This window comes from Equus przewalskii, chromosome 1, assembly GCF_037783145.1.
Source record: "Equus przewalskii isolate Varuska chromosome 1, EquPr2, whole genome shotgun sequence".
Lineage (NCBI taxonomy): Eukaryota > Metazoa > Chordata > Mammalia > Perissodactyla > Equidae > Equus > Equus przewalskii.
Window position 1 is genome coordinate 65,662,378 of NC_091831.1, and position 6,362 is coordinate 65,668,739.

Consider the following 6,362-nt stretch of genomic DNA (forward strand, 5'->3'; position numbering starts at 1 on the left):
ATCATTGGCTAGGTGATTGAACTCAATGTCCAGCTCCCCTTCTTCTCCCTGGAAGTTGAGATGAGGCTGAAAGTTCCAGCCTTCTAATCACATGCTTTCTGGTGTGGACAGCATCTCTCTTGAAACTATCTAAGAGCCCACTATGGGTTATCTCATTAGCATAAACTCAGGTATGAACGAAAGGTGTTTGTTATGAATAACAAAAGACGCTCCTATGATTTAGGAAATCTAAGAGTTTTTGAAGCTCTGTGCCAGGAATGCAGACAAAGACCAAATATGTTTTTTTACTATACCACGGTTGACAAATGAGTTTCACTTCATTTGTCAGCTCCAGTTGACTGGTCATGCCTATAGATCCTGAGGCTGGGTCCAAGCTCATTGGAGAAAACATCCATTGGTGATGTCTGCCACAGGTGATATAGGGGACGTCAGTGGCATGTGTGCTGTGTATTAGCCATTTCTAGAGAAGGGAAATCTCTTTATCTGCATCTGTTTTTCAAATAGCGTCTTCTTATCTTCTTGAATTTTGCCCTCTAACCTGTGATCGAGCTACATAACTGCTCAAAGGGTCTATGCTGAACTCATGCTAATTGCTGGAGGCAAAGGTGGGAGAAAAGGACCCAGTAAAGAGAATCTTATTTTCCCAACTCAATTTTAAGTTTCAGGAAAGTGGTATTCCCATCACCATGTGTGAGAACTTCAAGGTGAGGATCATGAGGCGGCCTTGCCCAGTCTAGCCTTTAATTAGGTGAAGAGTTCGGGAGGCTAGAGGTGGGGGATCACAAGGCGGTGAGAGCATATAGAGATCAACTTCCTGAGGAGGGGGCGGCCATCAGGTGCCCGAGTGACAGGCGGGATGGGGCAGGTGGAGGACAGAGGAGAGGACATGTCAGGAAGCAGGGTGTCAAGTGGGGCATGAGTGAGTGATGGAGGAGCTGTGGGGACGTAGGGCTGAGGGGCCTGGTCTGGTGCTTGACTCTGGAGGGCCTGGGGATCCAGACAGAGTGGGCAGCAGTGGGAGCCATTGTTGTCCCTGAGCAGGAGAGTGACATGGGAAATCTGTATTTTAAGCAGCCAAGCTGAGCAGGACAAAAAAGGAGGTAGAGTTCCTGTTGATAAATAAATGACAAGCAATAGGATATATTGGAGTATATGAGGAAGCCATTTGGTGTAAAACTAATTCGGCCTGAATTTATGTTTTTCCAAAAGGGCCTGACATGGCCGTTGAGCATGCATTGTATATTTGCTTTAAGCATTTACTATGTCCGAAAGACAAGAACAATGCCTTAAAGATAAGGATGTAGCTTCCCCTACGTGGGCATTTCCTTAAGGATAAGCATCTCTCCCTAATCTAAGGGTTGATTGCTGACGTGCTGCACTCACCTTGTGACCACCCACCTTGAGACCTCTGACCTGCTGTGTTCACCAAATTACTGTGCCAGGAAAGCAATCTCGTGACTGTTGTAAAAGGGACCTTCCTGTCATATGTGATACATGCTCTTTGATGGTATATAACCCTCTGTCAATGTCCGCCTCTTTGGTGCCCTTCTTTCCTTAGAGAAGGAGGGCCCCGAGCTAGTCATCAGATCTGGCTCATAATAAATTCACCCCGATTTTGATTTATAGATTGATCATGGGTCATTTGCATCGACATTTTTTGGGCAGCCTGGGCACTGCAGGAACAGGTGCACACGCTGGCCCAATGTGTAGGGAAGCTGATCAGGTGCCTTCCCACTCCCACTCTCCAAGCAGGCAACCAAGGCAAGAGAAATGGAGTCTTCTAAAAACGTGGCAGCATCTGCAGGAGTCTAGTGGTGTGAGCAAGTAGAACAGAAACTTCTAGAGGATGGAGGATGCTTAGAAGAAGGGAGATGTCCCACATGCAGTGAGCAGAGGTTTTCCAGATTTCCTTGTTGGGGCTGATACATGTGGCTGCGTGGATGAACGGTGCACCAGAACCCACTGCTGCCCCCTCTACCTGGATCCCCAGGCCCTCCAGAGTCAAGTCAAGAGAGATGGGGGAAGAAGGTTCTGGTCCATTTCTGGTTCCTGTTGTTCTGAGACCCTGCTGCATCCTGTCTTTCCTCAGTTTGGTCATCCAGTCTTCTTTTGGATTCTGTGAGTGAGTCAATCCCCTTTTGGCTTCAGTGAGTTCAAATTGGGTTTCTGTCATTGGCAACACGAGTCCTGACTGACATGCGGCTCATGAAGGGCCTTTCACGCAGGCATGGCGTATTCTCAGGGCTCATCCTGTGTGTGGGGCATACCTCATAGCTATAAGGGCATGGGTCCAGGGGCAGGGAGCACTCTGTCGGAGATTTGGGGTGCAGACAGGACCTATCTGGGTAGAATAGTTTTGTTTGAGCTTATCATGGACTCCCAGACATGTGAAGGACCCCCAGAAGTCACCTAGCTCTGTGTCTGGGCTTGGACTCATGACACCGAAAGCCAATTCTGATTCTAAGATCTCTGCCTTTACCTTGGAGGGTGAACACGAATATCTCCAGATCTCAGGGAAAGGACTTCCCGATACCTTGAGCCAGAGCAATGTCAATTGACTCTTTGTTCATGGATTAATCCCAAGTGCCAAGTACAGTGCCTGGTGCACAGGAGGCACTTCGTAAATGCCAACTGAATGAATGAATGAGTGAGTGTGCCACTCCTCTGAGCTCACACTTGTTTCAAAGCTGTGGGGAAGGAGGCAGCCTCGCAGAAGTGTCCTGACGAGTCTAGCTTCAGCACTCTGCTCCCTTCCCAAAGCTTTCTCAGTCCCCTCCATCCAGTCACCTGCACACACACCCAGGAGGAGACATACAGGAGGAGGTCAAGGCCCCATGTCCCAAGGGCAACTCCTTCCTGCCACCCAGTGAAGTCCTGCCTATCATTCAAGTCAAGCCTCTGATGACGTCCCACTCCTGCCTTCCAGTCTCTCGCTTTCTCTCTCCATCCATGAATCCGCTCCATCCACCCCGCCTCCTGTAAATGTGTATATGCAAAACTGATACTCTCTTGGCGCTCACCGTCTTAGAGGCGCTCAGCAAATGTTTGCTGAACGGATGTGGAATGAATGAGATTAAACTGATACACTTATCTTGTTCTAGGCTCAGTGAGATGATTCGCTTTTAAAGAGCTCAGTAACTCATGGGGGAGCTGACACCTCAGGGACTGGAATGAAGAATGTAGCAAAGTGCTGGAATAGATGGAGGTTCAGGGCACTGTGGGCACACAAGGGAGGGACTCCACTCAGAGGCTGGAACAGACTGCCCAAAAGGAGTGATATTTGTATGGGGGCATGAATTTGGAGGGGGTGAGTAAGAATAAGGACAAGTGGGAGAGGGAGAAATCACTCCTTCAAGTATGGATTATAATTGGATTGGGGCAACTTTAGAGAAGAACTTGCCCTGGACCAATAAGTCACCATGTCAATCCCCTGTGGTGATTGGCTTAGACTAATAGGACCCACCTATGGGGAGGATGAAATAGCCTCCCTTGAGCCACTGGGCTTTGTGGGAAGGAGAGGATACCAGGACAAGATGGAGGCTAGGAGGAATGGAGAGGGGTAAGCAATGTGGAGGGCCCACACGGGGCGAGAGGAAGATGTCCAGGAGGGCATTTCCGGCTGAAGGAACAGTCTTTGCCAAGTTGTGATGATGAAGGGGCATTGTGTGTTTGGGGGATGGCAGGAGCCTGGTGGGTGGAGGCAGCTGGAGAAGGGACTGTGAGCCAGCTGCCTGGTGGCAGAGCCTTGAATGCCATGTTGAGGAATGGGCTTTTCCCAGAAGTGTGGGTTTCTGTTAACAGGAGAAGGGGAATGGGAAGCGTGCATGGCAGGCCCATACCATCCCCCCTCGATTCACTCCATGATGCTATTCCTGGAATCACCATCTGTGCTGGATTGGGTTTTGTCGGCTTGGCCAAGGAAGGGACCTGCATTTCCCAGAATCCTCTTCTTTGCAGTATTCTGAGTTAGGGTCAGCCAAAAGTAGAATTGTATGAGATTTGGAAGGGGCGAAGAAGAATTCATCATTCCCAGAAGGTTGTGGTGATCAGGCATGATGACAGACAGACCCAGAGGTGACCAGTAGGCTCCAGTTTCCAGTTCATTTGTCTGACTCCTGGCCTTGCCAACTGGACCAGTGGTGGCCACAAGCCATCCACAAAGTGCTGGACAGCAGATCCCCCCAGAGGCGGCAGCCTCCACAGAACTCTCCCTGAGCTCCCCCTTCAGTGGCCAGAGGCACCAGGGTTTCCTGCAGGAGCCCAGCTGCCACCTGTGCCAGTGCCTCGGGCGTTTGGACTCTTCCTCCGGCTGTCTTCCAGACTTCCACCTGTCCAGTCCCCCCCAACTGGGGATGCTCCTCTGTGAAGTGGGGCTAAGAATAGGACTGTGCAGAATGTTGCAGGATCCTACGAGTTAGGACCTTGCCCAGCACATAGTAGGGGCCATGAAGTGTGAGCAGTTGTTGTGAGCACCCCCTTGTGCCCTTTTCTAGGCGCTGGCAGGGTGTCTGCACAGATGTTCATTCATCTCACTGCCTCCAATCCTGTGAGAATGGTACTGCAATTAACCCCGTTTACAGAGCCACAGAGAGGCTATTAGTTTGGAACATATGAAATTGCTGGTTTTGTAGGTAAAACATAGTTCTGCATCAGTGAATGCATGGGGCTCACAGCTAGTACGACTGCAAGTCTCAAGCTGGGCAACTCGCCCAAGCTATGCAGCCTGCATGTTTGCTGAGCGCCTACGTGTGCCAGAGAGACCGTGCACCCTCCGTCATAGCACTTGCAGGCTCACAGCAGGGCTGTTTATGCTACAGATGCTGTGTGCAAGTGGAAGAGGGAGCCAGGGACTATTTCAAATACCTTTCCCCAACACCTTAGCTCACTCCTTCAGTATCCAGCATAGACACTCCCTCCTCCATGAAGCCTTCTTAACTGCCCCAGCAGAGGAAGCAACCTGTGTAAAGCCAAAGAAGCAGGAAAGGGCCCTGCTTATTGGGGGACAGTGGGAAATCTGTGTGGCTGGAGAGTTGGATGCAGTTGTGGCAGAGGCTGGAAAGGGATCTGAACAGCGAGGGATAGACCTCAGAGGCTGCGGGGAGCTGGGCTCCATTGTTGTCATGAGAAGAAGGTGCCAGGCTGGCTCTGCTTATCCCTGCAGTGTCCCTGGACCTGCTCTCTTTGTCTTTGCCTGCTCACAGGCTTACTGGGAGGGCACCCCTTGCTGAGGGCTCACCACGGGCCCCTGAAAGAGTCCATCTTGCAGGAGGCAGGAAAGTTCCGGAGCCTGGTTGGCATCATGGCAACAACCTCCCAGCTTACACCCACAGGTTCTGTAAGGGGGTCTCAGGCAGCCCCGCCTCCTGCTTCTGCTGTCCTGAGCCTGTGCCCATGGCTTTGTTCCTGCAAATGTCATCTCAGCCCAGGCCCAATGCTGCCTGACTAGGCTTCCTTTTCCTTTTGGTTCTCAAGACACCCACACTGCCCTTGGCATGTCTTCCAGATCCCTGCATCTGTCCTGTGCACCTACGTCAGGGCAGCTCCCTCTTGTCTGGGGTTGGGGATTGACAGCAGGTACTAGAAGCAGACTCTCCCTGGGGGCTGGCCCAGGACTGTCTGGAGAACTGGGGGCCACCAGGATGCTCCTTCTCCTTCCATGTGCTTATGAGCTTGAACTCTGAGGCTAGGCTGCCTGGTAGGAGTCCCACTCTGCCCCCTCCTAACCAGTTTGCCCTCTGAAAATGGGCTTCCAGAGAGCACTACCTCGGAGGCAGGGTGCACCAGGAAACACTTGACAGCCGGCTCCTCAGGTATAGTTTCAACCTGTAGGTTGGCACTTTGTTTACGTTAATGAGTAAAGGGAAAGTGAGGCAACGAAGGATATACATACAAGCTTCACTCATTCTTGGAAGGCCTGAGTGACCTCTTCGTTGAATCGGATGATCAGCTTTGAATATAGAAAAATATTTTCCTTTTTTTTGAGTGTTATTCACAAGGTAACAGCTGCAAACTCAGGCACACCTTTAAGTTTCATTTGCATGATTAATGTTTTCTCCATTACTTTCTTAAGCACAGGAAATCAAACAAAAAAATGAATCAAGCCCTGATTTGTAGCCTTTGACGATTTCCGTGTAATGTCACCAAAAGCAGACTTGGGAAGAGATGCTCCAATAGCCACCATCATACAGTATTTCCACCACACACACAGATATAATAGATGTGAATAAGCTCAAAAAGCATAGGTAACAATAAAGTGCAGTAAGATAGTTGGGAAGTGAGGAGTTTTGAGGGTTTTTTTTGTTTCCAATAGAATTTATTTATGAATTAATTTAATTTAACTTTTTTAATAACAGCCGTATTTA